Source organism: Bubalus bubalis, chromosome 20 (genome assembly GCF_019923935.1).
Source record: "Bubalus bubalis isolate 160015118507 breed Murrah chromosome 20, NDDB_SH_1, whole genome shotgun sequence".
Taxonomy (NCBI): Eukaryota; Metazoa; Chordata; class Mammalia; order Artiodactyla; family Bovidae; genus Bubalus; species Bubalus bubalis.
The window spans coordinates 68,269,259-68,282,897 of NC_059176.1; the positions used below are offsets into that span (position 1 = coordinate 68,269,259).

Genomic DNA, 13,639 nt, shown 5'->3' on the forward strand with positions numbered 1-13,639 from the left:
AGCAGGTAAAAGTAACAAAATCGCCCTTTTTTTTAATGGTAGTGAGTACTCCACGCAACTGAACTGAACTAAGGAACTGAACTGAACTAAGGGACTGAAATGAACTGATTCCATGCAATTCCAAAGTCACTTCCATTTTCCAAAGCACAGAGGAAATAAAGGAAGTTGTGAAACAAAATATTCCCAATTAAATGTCAATTGATAAAAAGTATTAAAGAATTAACCACAGATATTCACTTGATAATCTATATAATGAAAAAAATTATGTTTGTCCCTTGGAAAAGGGTGGTGTAGAAAATCAATTTTTCTAAGATCTTGGTCTCAAATTTGACCCATAATTCCCCCTGAGCATTACTTATAAACTCACTGAAGGAATATGAATATTAACTGATGATGTCCACATAAAATTCCAATTTGATATTTAATCATTTCATGCTTTAAATGTTGAATGAAGTATCTAATGTAATCCATCATCAAACATCTAGAAAATTTCTCCCTGGGTGACATGAAAAAAAAACTTATCCCACTCTTTGAATTAATAGGTTAATAAGCAAATTAAAATATATCATAAGATAATCTCACAAATGCAATCAACTCTTCTATTTCCCATATTTCTTTTACTTAAGAGATAAATGACAAGCAAAAACTAATAATTTGTTTCTAATTAGCTATCTAATAGACCTAAACATGCTGAGCCTCACAAAAGACTTTAACACCTAAGGAAACTGTGCGAATGCCCGAGGATAAGCACAAACATTTCTTGCAATGTCTATCATTTATGTGCTAGTTCTCCACTGTTTGTTTACTATGTGTTGCCTGCCAAGCACTCAGAATTTTCATTTTACAATGATTATTCATACTTTCTGTACAACTCATTTCCTCTAACACATACTAGCATCTTGGTTTTCTAATACCATAGTCCTTTTCTGGGGGTTACCACTAGCTGACCAAACTGAGTCCCATCACAACACTTCTGTCTAGAGTGGTCTCTTATGCTGGACCTCAGTTCACATAGTGATTTTGTCACTCATTTTGTTCAGATTCCAATGAGATCTATTTTTAAAGTTATCATCAATGCAGGCACATTTGTGGAAGAGATTTTGATCCTGGGATGTGTTGCAGACATTGAGCTCTCAGGGACACACTGAGAGCTAGCTATCTCTTTGCGACACACTGGCTCACCTATTCAATCATGGAGACCAGCATCAATGGTGACCCATCACAATGTTTGGATTATATGGGTCACCAGTGATGGCTAGTTAGCATAGCCAGAGTCTCACTGTCATTGGAGGGTTACACTCCCTGAGAGTAATGTTAGTAGTTTCAGGACAAAGTACTTACCAGCATGGAAATTCCCACTGGCCCATAGGATGAGAGGCAGAATGATTCCCAATATTTTCTTTCATTTCATGTCTCAAGGGAAAAGAATAAAAGCATTTATATGAAACTCAGTTCTTAGTCCAGGTCAATTTGCTGCCATAGAGTAAAATTATGGCCTGACGAGAAGTATACATGTCCATCTGTTAACGATGCATAAAGTAAGACATTTAGTATGTACAAGTAAACAAAGAGTTCCAAAGAATAGCAAGGAGAGATAAGAAAGCCTTCTTCAGTGACCAATGCAAAGAAATACAGGGGGAAAAAAATAGAATAGGAAAGACTAGAGATCTCTTCAAGAAAATCAAGAGATACCAAGGGAACATTTCATGCAAAGATGAGCACCATAAAGGACAGAAATGGTATGGACCTAACAGAAGAAGATATTAAGAGGTGGCAAGAATACACAAAAGAACTATACAAAAAAGATCTTCGTGACCCAGATAACCACGATCATGTGATCAACCCCCTAGAGCCAGACATCTTGGAATATAAAGTCAAGGGGGCCTTAGGAAGCATCACTATGAACAAAGCTAGTACAGGTGATGGAATTCTAGTTGAGCTATTTCAAATCCTAAAAGATGATGTTGTGAAAGTGCTCCACTCAATATGCCAGCAAAATCTGGAAAACTCAGCAGCAACCACAAGACTGGAAAAGGTCAGTTTTCATTCTAATCCCAAGGAAAGGCAATGCCAAAGAATGTTCAAACTATTGCACAGTTGCACTCATCTCACATGCTAGCAAAGTAATGCTCAAAATTCCCCAAGCCAGGCTTTAACAGTACGTGAACTGTGAACTTCAAGCTGGATTTAGAAAAGGCAGAGGAACCAGAAATCAAATTGCCAACATCTGTTGGATTATCAAAAAAGGCAGAGAGTTCTAGTAAAACATCTACTTCTGTTTTATTGACTAAGCCAAAGTATTTGACTGTGTGGATCACAAGAAACTGTGGAAAATTCTGAAAGAGATGGGAATACCACACCACCTGACATGCTTCTTGAGAAATCTGTATGAAGGTCAAGAAGCAACATTAGAACCAGACATGGAACAACAGACTGGTTCCAAATTGGGAAAGAAGTATATCAAGTCTGTATATTGTCACCCTGTTTATTTAACTTCTATGCAGAATACATCATGCGAAATGTTGAGCTGGATGAAGCACACGCTGAAATCAAGATTGCCAGGAGAAATATCAATAACCTCAGATATTCAGATGATACCACTCTAATGGCAGAAAGTGAAGAAGAACTAAAGAGCCTCTTGATGAAAGTGAAAGAGGAGAGTGAAAAAGCTGGCTTAAAATTCAACATTCAGAAAACTAAGATCAAGGCATCTAGTCCATCACTTCATGGCAAATAGATGGGAAAACAGTGGAAACAGTGACAGATTTATTTTGGGGGGCTCCAAAATCACTGCAGATGGTGACTGCAGCCCTGAAATTAAAACAAACAAACAAACAAAAAAAAAAAAAACACTTGCTCCTTGGAAGAAAAGCTGCAACCAACCCAGATAGCATAAAAAGTAGAGACATTACTTTGCCAACAAAGGTTCATCTAGTCAAAGCTATGGTTTTTCCCATAGTCATGGATAGATATGACTATAGATATAGTCATGTATAGCTTCCCTGGTGGCTCAGAGGGTAAAGCATCTGCCTGCAATGCAGGAGACCCAGGTTCGATCCCTATGTTGGGAAGATAACCTGGAGAAGGAAATGGCAACTCACTCTGGTATTCTTGCCTGGAAAATCCCATCAACGAGAAGCATGGTAGGCTATGGTCTGCGGGGTCACAAAGAGTTGAATACAACTGAGTGACTTCACTTTCTTTCTTTCTTATTTATAGATATGAGAGTTGGACTAGAAGGAAAGCTGACTGCCAAAGAATTGATGCTTTTGAACTGTGGTGTTGGAGAAGGTTCTTGAGAGTCCCTTGGACTGCAAGGAGATACAACCAGTCCATCCTAAAGGAGATCAGTCCTGAATATTCATTGGAAGGACTGATGCTGAAGCTGAAACTCCAATCCTTTGGTCACGTGATGCAAAGAACTGACTCATTGGAAAAGACCATGATGCTGGGAAAGATTGAAGGCAGGAGGAGAAGGGGACAACAGAGGATGAGATGGTTAGATTGCATTACTGACTCAATGGACATCAGTTTGAGTAAGCTCCAGGAGTTGGTGATGGACAGGGAAGCCAGGCATGCTGCAGTCCATGGGGTCGCAAAGAGTCGGACACGACTGAATGACTGAAATGAACTGAAGTAAACAAAAGTACTATTCCTCTAGTAGGATCTTCCGATGTTATTCAAAATGGAGGAAGCAGAAACCTCAGATGACCCAGACTGTTAAAAACTTCACATTGTTTAGATTAGCAGACTCCAAAAACCATCTATAATCTTGCTTGCTAAAAACACATACTAGAAAAATTTAGAAAATACATTTATTAAAAATTGCAATTTTACCTCTCTGGAGTGCATTGTTCTGATAATTTCCATAGAAGGGAGCGTATACAAGTGTAAAGTCAGCAGTTACTTGGATAACTGGTAGGAATTCCATCCACTCTAATTTCACCTCTAATGTATAGAATATATTGGGAAATTAGGGAATTTGACAAAACCATTATAATTCAAAGTTTATAAACTAATAACATATTATAAGGAATAAACCATAGACTTCACTTGACTATGTAAGAAGAAAAATAATGCTCACTACTTGGATCAGGATAACACTGAAAGTCATAAGACTTTCAGTCTCAGAATTCCCCCAAAGCCCTCCCTTGGCATCAGGTATTAATACTAGGATCTCCCCTTCAATATTATGAAACCCACTAACACAATATAAATATCGGGCAATGAAATCTACCTAGAATATCAATGATTGGAAATGTAATAATTTTTAACTAAAAGTGCTTACTTAATACAGCATCTACTTGGATCCATAACACAAATGTCTAAAAAATTCTTTGGGTGACAGGGAAAAAAAAATTCTCTTCCAATTCTTGTGATTTGTTCAGCAAGGAAATTAAAATGTTCTGGAAAACTTTTTGACAAATAGAAACTACAATTTCTACATTTTTTTTTAACTTTAAGAAATAAGTAAGTGAAAATCATATATTCTTCCTTGAATACCTAATCAACCTCATTCTGAAGATTTGGGCACTGAAGAAAAACGTGTGAATGGCTCATGGTTAGGCATAACCATTTACCACTGGCCTCCCTACTCCTGTGCTGGACCTGGTTACTATGACTGTATGGATACTGCCAGCAAATATTCAAGGAGTTGCCATGTCATCCTTAAGTCAGATATTTATAGACATCTGTGAAATCCAATTCTCTTCCTTTATGGAATCAGGATAGCATTCAGTTACTATGGACCCTATAGTACCACTAGCTGACCAAATTGAACCCCACCCCAACATTTTTACCTAGCATGGTCTCTTGTGCGTCTATAGACCTCAGTTCACATAAGTGCTTTCACCACTCTTCTGGCTCAGATTCCAATGAGGTCATCACTGATCTAGGCACATTGATCCTGAGACATGCGGCAAACACTGAGCTCGCAGGACTCCATCTCCTTGGGACACACTGGTCCATACTATTTAGTCATAGTCATAGTCAGTGGCCCAGCCTCTTGGCTTATTAGCACAGCCAAGAGTATCACTGTCATTGGAGTTATATGATTCCCTAAGAGCAATGTCAGTATTTTCAGGATACTGACATTTTGGTCAATAATTGTAAATGTAATAATTTTTAATTAAAAATGTTTAATACACCATCTATTTGGATCCATAATACAAATGTCTAATTAAAAATTAAAATGCTTACTGATATTAGAATTCCCATTGGCCCTTGAGGATGGAAAGCAGAATTATTCCCGATATTTTCCTTCATGGCATGTATCAAGAAAGAAGCAGCTCATCCATACAAAACCTAGTTTTTGGCTCACATCAACCTGTGGGAAACTATAAATGTGGAAAGATGAAAGATACATGTCTACGTGTCAAAACTGCATAAGACAGGAAGATTTGCTGTGTATCTTTATGTAAAATGTATGAATTTATTACTCCTCTAGGATGTTTCTGGTTAAAGAAGAAAAAGAATAAAACCTTAAAAATAAAGGAGACAGAAGTTTCAGATATCTCAATGGATAATTGGTGCTAATGAAGTTGTATTAACTATTCATCAACTCAGTGCAATTTTTATCATTCAAAAATAATAAATAATATAAAGAACAAATTTACTAAAATTGGCTGTTACCCTAGGAGTGCATTGTTTTGTTACTTCTCAGTTAAGAGAGCTAGCACAAGTGACAAAATCGTACTTTATTGGTGTGGTGATGATATTTATGGAGTTCTAATGTCATGTCCAATATACAAAGTACACATGAGATTAGAGAAGCTGCAAAACAAAGTTTTTAATGGCATATTCAGCTACAAGAAGTTATAAGAATTCATAATAGATATTCCTTGATCATAAGATGACAAGAAAATTATGTTCACAACTTTTATCACAGTAGAAAAGACATATTTTTTCCAAGATATTTGTCTCCAAACTTTCCCAGTACATTTGCTGAAAAATTATTAAAACTAAGATATCTCTTTAAACACATTAGAAACCCAATGAGAATATATGAAAGTGGCCAATGAAATTCATGCAAAAAATCTAAAAATTTGAAGTATAATCCTTTCACATCTAAAAATGTTTAATGTAGCATGTAGTTGAAGCTAGTATTCAAATTATACGAAATTGCTTGCTCCGTTTGTAAGAAAAACGAAAAACAAAGAGACAACAGTCTAATTCTAGTGACTATGTTGGCAACAAATTAAAAGATGTTGTGGAGATTTCATATACCTACTTTCAGTTGGGCTTCCCTGTCTCAGATGGTAAGGAATTTGCCTACAATGCAGGAGACCTGAATTCAATCCCTGAGTCAAGAAGATCCCCTGGAGAAGGGAATGGCTTCCCATTCCAGTATTCTTGCCTGGAGAATCCCATAGATAGAGGAGCCTGGCAGGCTACAGTTCACGGGGTTGCAAACTCTTCAATTTACATATAACTGTTCTACTTAATAGAAAATGAACAGCAGAAGTTCGTAATCTTGAATTTTGACAATCCAAGCATGCTGAAGACATCAGTAATCACTCAGAATATTTTGGCAGCTCAGACAAATGTGTGAATGGTTCAAGTGTAGTTACAAAGATTTCTCATGGAACTCATTATTCAAGTAGTGATTACCCAGAGTTTATTTACTACAGGTTTGTAGATGCTGGCAGCCAAGTACCCAGAGTTAATCATATCATCCCAAATTGGTTGTTGATCAACTACTGTACAATTCAGCTCCTCTAGCATATGTTGGCATCTTAGTTTCCCAATACCATAGTCCCGTTTGGGGTACAGCACCTGCTGAGCAAACTGAATATTGCTCCATGTTTTTGCCTAGCATGTCCTGTGGACTGCACCTTAGCTCACATAAGCGATTTTGTACTCATTTTGTTCTGATTCCAATGACGACCATTTTAAAAGTCATCATTTTTCCAGGTGCACTTATAAAAATAAATTTTAGAATGAAACATGTAATAGACCCTGAGCTCTTAGGACTCTGTCTTCCTTGGGACACACTGGTCCACACTATTCAACCATGGAGACCAGCATCAATGGTGACCCCCAAGGTTGACTAGCATAGTCAGAGCCCCACTGTCATTGGAGGATGACACTCCTATTATACTCCCTGAGAGGAATGTCAGTATCTTCAGGACAAAGTGCTTACCAGCATGAAAAATTCCCACTAACCCTTCAGTATGAGAGGTACAACTGTTCCTGAAGCTCTCCTTCATGTCAGATCTCAAGGAAATAAACTCATTCATATGAAACCAAGCTCTTGGTTCATCTTGAATTGTAGTAACAGAGTAAATATATATAAAGATGGGAAGTGATAACGTCCATTTATCAACCAAACAAAAGATGGAATGGTTCTCTGTGTACTTGTTATTCAGTTGCTCAGTCATGTCTGACTCTTTGTGACTCCATGGACTGCAGCATGCCAGGCTTCCCTGTCCTTTACCATCTCCTAGAGTTTGCTCATCTCCTGGGGTTTACTTAGGTATTTTAGTTTTATTCCAAGCAAAGAAAGAGCAATTATTGAAATAAAAAAGACAGAAAACATGAATAACTCACCATATTATTAATGCCTCACAGTATTTGAATTAACAGAGTCTTCATAAAGCCATGTGAATTCCTGACTTCTTAAAAACAATAATAAAAACAATCCTGCAAAAATCTTATTGAAAATTGGGTTGTATTTCTGGAATATATTGTTTTGCCATTCTCAGATGCAAAAGCTGTTACCAATGACAAAACGGCACTTCCCTGGTGTGTTGGTGAGAATTCCAAGCAACAAAATGTACCTTCCATTAAACATCACTTCTAATCTATAAGGCACAAGGAAAAATTCAGGACACTGAGAAAGAAAATCTTCTTAATATAATGATATAAGTTTATGCAATATTCACCATAGATAGTCACTGGACAACTGGACAGCAGAACAGTTACACTCACTCTTCAGAGTATGGTAGTGTACAGATTAAGTTTTTACAAGCCATTAGTTCAAAGTCTCCCAGTACACATGCCTCAGAACCATGCATTACAACCAGAATTGCTCTTATACACATAAGAAACACATTGAGGGCAGAAGTCATGATATATATACACATAAAAATGCAAGAATTTTATTATGATTTCACATCTAAAAATGTTTAATACAGCATATAATTGAAGCAACAATCAAATGTATGTGAAACTGCTTCCTCACATAATGGGAGAAAAAAGAGAGATACAACTAAATGACAGTTGAAAACACTGAAGACAGAGTTGGCAAGCAGATTAAAAATACTATGAAGATATTCCAAAATACAGTATCTATGCTTCAATTTCCATGTAATTGTTTCATTTAATATAGAAGTGAAGAATAAAAACCTATGATCTCTTTGAATTTTGACCATCTAATTGTCCTAAAGAGACTGTCACTCAGAAGACTCCAGCAGCTCAGACAAACATGTGTAGGCATAACTGCACCCCACATTTTTAGCACTTATGTGCTGCTTCTCAAGTCTAATGCTGCCACATGAGCACTCAAGAGAGTTTCAATATTATCCCAACACTGTAGAAGTACAGACCTCTGCCTAATTCAGTTTATCAAACACATGCACGTTGGTGAACTTTCAAATACAACAGTCTCTACTGATACCTCACAGATAAAAAAAACTCAACTCTCCCTCCATATATTTTGTACAAGGTGGGTTCTGGCTCTCATTTTCACAGAATTGATTAGGTTCAGATTTTCTGAGACCAACTATTACAGTCATCAATCCAGGCACATTACTAAAGGGGTATTTCAGTTAAACAAAAGACCAGGTATTCAGGAGTACATCACCCATAGACACACTGACCTACCATATTCAGTCTTGGAGACCATATACTTCCCAGGCTCCAAGGCTAACCAGAATAGTCAAAGACTTACCATTATTGACCTCTAATATTGACCTCAATATTATACGACCTCTAAGAAGAATGGAGTATTTTCAGGACAAAATGTTTACCAGCTTGAGAATGAATCTCAAAGATGAAAAGGCTAACTTACTCTTAATCCTGTCCTTTATGTCACTTCTCTTTCATATGAAACTCAGTACTAGATCCATGCTACATGAAAGAAAAAAGTAAAATGTGGAAAAGATAAGAGGTAAATGTGTACACTGGTCTACTAGATACAAAATGGTAGACTTCACAAACGTACCCTCATTTGAAATAAAATAATGTATTTGTCTCCTAAAATGTTTCTTATGTTATTCCAACATTATGTTAATCGCTACCCTCCATCAGATCAAATACTGTCCAGTATTTTTTGCCACCAAATCAGATGTTTATAGGCAACTGTAAAATTTGTCAAAGTTATTTGTTAACTTTAAATATGATAGCCACTATTGATACTACTTGACCAACTGAACTCCCTCTATAGCCTATTATAGTCCCTTGTGCTGTACCTCACCTCACAGAAGTAATTTTGTCAGACATTTTATTCAGATTCCTCTGAGACCCACTTTGAACTCATCACCAATACAGGACCATTTATAGTAGGACAGTAAGTTATGTAGCAGAGACTGAGCACTCAGGATTCCAACATCCTCAGACACAACAATCAGCAGTTTTAAATGATGGAGACTATGTCATCATAGTCAATTATCTAGTATCAGTTAACTGGCTTGGCCAGAGTTTTATTATCATTGGAATGTTACAACACTCTAATGTCAATATTCTCAGGACAAAATGCTTACCAGTGTGAGAGTCTCCAATGAACTGTGAGGTTTGAATGGCAGATTTAGTCAGATATTCTCCATCATTTCACTTCTCAAGGTGAAACAAATATAATTAACAAATTATAAAATATAATTTCATAAGAAATCAAGTGTGATTCTGAGTTGAACTATAAAAATAGAGCAAAAGTGAAATTTTTTGGTAACAATTTCACTGATCAACTGGCCTAGGAATCCCTACACTGCAGTATTCTCCTTAAGTCTTAAAAATCTCTAGACTAGATAATCTTCTAGACTAGAGAATCTCCCTCTGTACCTAAGAAGGCTAAAAGCCAGGTGACATAGATCAGGTTACACCATGAAATTGAGCTGCCTGAACTAAAAGAAACTATTCATTTCTGTATATAGAGTCTATCTTACTCCAGAGAGAGCATTCAGTGTAGAAAAAAACCTTCTAACACCTTATGCATGACTAGTAGGAGCTACATGAAGACTGAGCAAAATCAAAGAAACCAAGGGACCAAAATAGCAACAAATCAGCTCTGACAATTAGACTGCAAACAAAACCACAAACTAGAAAGATGTAAGACATTGAATTAAACCAAAACAGGGTTTAAGAAGGAGAACACCAACCCCTAGCCAGGATTGCCAGCAGATCAGCTCAGAGCAGCACTGGGGCCAAGCTGATCTAAGTGTCAGCTTGTGGATGTCGGGGCAGTTTCTCTTCTTCTCAGAAGGAAGTTTTCACTGTCTTTGCCTGGATAAACGCTACTGATCCTTCAGATCTCAAGATCTCAGCTCAAACCTCATTTCCTAATGATAGTCTTTCCTCATCAATCCCTCCCCCCCGCCAACTGTGTCCTCAACAAAATAAATAGGTCAGGCCTTCCTGTTCCACAGTCATCAACAACTTCAGCTTCTTCTTCGGACACTCATCACAATTGTCATTGCTTAATTGTGCCACGAGTTATCCAGTGCCTGTCTCACCAGCTCACCTGTGGATCCCTGTGAGAGCAGCGACTATGTGTATCTGGTTCATCTTAGTAGATGCTCATAGTTAGTATTTGATGAGTGAACACTGAATGAGGCAGTGAAGCTTCTTGTGTATGTGTGGATTGTACCTCACTCATGTCTGTATTCTAAGACCTGTAATAGTGCTTGGTGCATAGTAGGTATCCAATAAATATCAGTTTTATGTGTCAAAAAAAAAAAAAAAGAAATCAGGTACCCTAATTTAATATAAAAACTGTCCAATAGAGCTATAACTAGAGACTATCATACTAAATGAAGTTAAGTCAGAAAGAGATAAAGTAGTATATCACCTACATGTGGAATTGAAATAAGGCACAAATGAATCTATCTACAAAACAGAAACACAAGCACAGATATAGAGTACAAACTTGTGGCTGTCAAGGGGAATGAGAGGAGGCAAAGGGATGAACTGGGAGTTTGGGGTTGGTAGATGCAAACTATTATATTTGGAATTGATAGACAAGGTCCTAAATGTATAACACAGGAAATGATATTCAATATTCTGTGATTAACCATAATGGAAAAGAGTATAAAAATGTATATATGTGTATAATGGAGTCACTCTGCTATATAAAGAAACTGGCACAATATTTTTTATCAACTATACTACAATAAAAAGCTTCCAGATAGAAATGAAAAGATGACCCATTACAGAAGAAAAGTAATCATGAAAAGAATGTGAATAGAAAATCAATTAAAGAAACAAAAGATGAAACAATACAGTTATCAGAATAATAAAATACTTATGAAAATGTGAAGTGTGAATATAAAATATCTTTAAAAAGTGAAAATGAAGACAAATCTCCAGTAAATAACAACAATATAAATTAAATACATGAAACGAAAATGGAACTGTATAGTAAGAAAAGTTTACCAGACTGGATCATTATTAGAGAGCACAAAACATGGAAGATATTAAGTGAAATTGCAGATCAAAAGATTAAAAAAATTTAAAAACAGAAAAAATGATATCAAATCCCACAAAGGATCTGTGTGAAAAAATAAGATACCTAGATATTAAATAACTCATTAAAAAGAATACTAATAAATTAAGGTTGCTGCTGTTGTTCAGTTGCCCAGTCATGTAACTCTTTGTGACCCCATGGACTGTATGTAGCACACCAGGCCTTCATGTCCCTCACCATCTCCTGGAGTTTGCCCAAGTTCATGTTCATTGCATTGGCGACACCATCCAGCCATCTCATCCTCTGATGCCCTCTTCTCCTCTGCCCTCAATCTTTCTCAAAATCAGGGACTTTTCTAATGAGTTGCCTGTTCACATCAGATGGCCAAAATACTGGAGCTTCAGCTTGAGTATCAGTCTTTGCAGTGAATATGCAGGGTTGATCTCCCTTAAGATTGACTCATTTGATCTCCTTGCTGTCCAAGGGACTTTCAGGAGTCTTTTCCAGCACAACAGTTTGAAGACATCAATTTTTGGTATTCTGCCTTCTTTACAGTCCAGTTCTCACAACTGTACATGACCACTGAGAGGAGGGAATGGTAAACCACCCCAGTATACTTGCCTCATGAACTGTATAAAAAGCCAAAAAGATATGACATCAAAAGATGACTGCCTCAGGTCTGAAGGTGTCCAATATGCTACTGGGGAAGAGTGGAGAAGAATTGTTAATAGCCTCAGAATGAATCAAGTGGCTGGGCCAAAGTGGATATGCTGCTCAGTTGTGGGTGTGTCTGGTGATGAAAGTAAAATTCGATGCTGCAAAGAACAGTATTGCATAGGGACCTGGAATGTTAGGCCCATGGATCGAGGGAAATTTGATGCGGTCAAGCAGGAGATGGTAAGAATAAATATCAATATCTTAGCAATCAGTGAACTAAAATGGATAGGAATAAGCAAACTTAATTCAGATGACCATTATATCTGCCACTGTGGGCAAGAATACCATAAAAGAAATGGAGTAGCCCTCATAATCAACAAAAGAGTCCAAAATACAGTACTTGGGTGCAACCTCCAAAATGACAGAAACATCTTGATTTTTTCCAAGGCTAGCCAGTCAACATTATAGTAATCGAAGTCTATACCCTTAGCACGGATGCAGAAGCTGACTGACCAATTCTATGAAGACCTAGAAGACCTCCTAGAACTAATACTTAAAAAAGATATTCTATTCATCATCAGGGATTAGAATGCAAAAGTAGGAAGTCAAGAGACACCTGGAGTAGTAACAGTAAGTTTGACTTTGGAGAACAAAATGAAGCAGGACAAAGCCTAACTGAATTCTGCCAATAAAATGCACTAGTCATAGCAAATACCCCTTTTCAACAACACAAGAGATGACTTTACACATGGACATCAGTTCAGTTCAGTCGCTCAGTCGTGTCTGACTCTTTGTGACCCCATGGGCTGCAGCATGCCAGGCCTCCCTGTTTATCACCAAATCCCAGAGTTTACTCAAGCTCATGTCCACTGAGTCGGTGATGCCATCCAACCATCTCATCCTCTGTCATCCCCTTCTCCTCCTGCCTTCAATCTTTCCCAGCATCAGGGTCTTTTCAAATGAATGAGTTCTTCACATCAGGTAGCCAAAGTATTGGAGTTTCAGCTTCAGCATCAGTCCTTCCAATGAATATTCAGGACTGATTTCCTTTAGGATGGACTGGTTTGATCTTCTTGCAGTCCAAGAGACTCTCTAGAGTCCATAATATTGTAAAATTAAGGTTAAAAATACAAAATTAGTAGTATAAACATATGAAACAGTGAATTCACAATTTTAAAAATCTCTACAGTTAAAAATCCAGAAACTAAAAAAGGCATCTAGAAACAGAATGTAAAAAAAAAATGTTCAATTATATAACATTTTGAAAAATATGAAGGCAAAAAATGAAAGAGATGTATCTAAGAAACATTTAGGTGTAATTTATTATTTTAAAAATATTTAAATTGGCAAAAATTCTTGGTTTAA

General features: G+C 36.9%; 1 pseudogene; it reads right to left on the reverse strand.

The window, feature by feature from the left end:
• Positions 1-997: 997 nt before the first annotated feature.
• LOC112580975 lies at positions 998-1,078 on the reverse strand (annotated as a pseudogene).
• Positions 1,079-13,639: the final 12,561 nt, after the last annotated feature.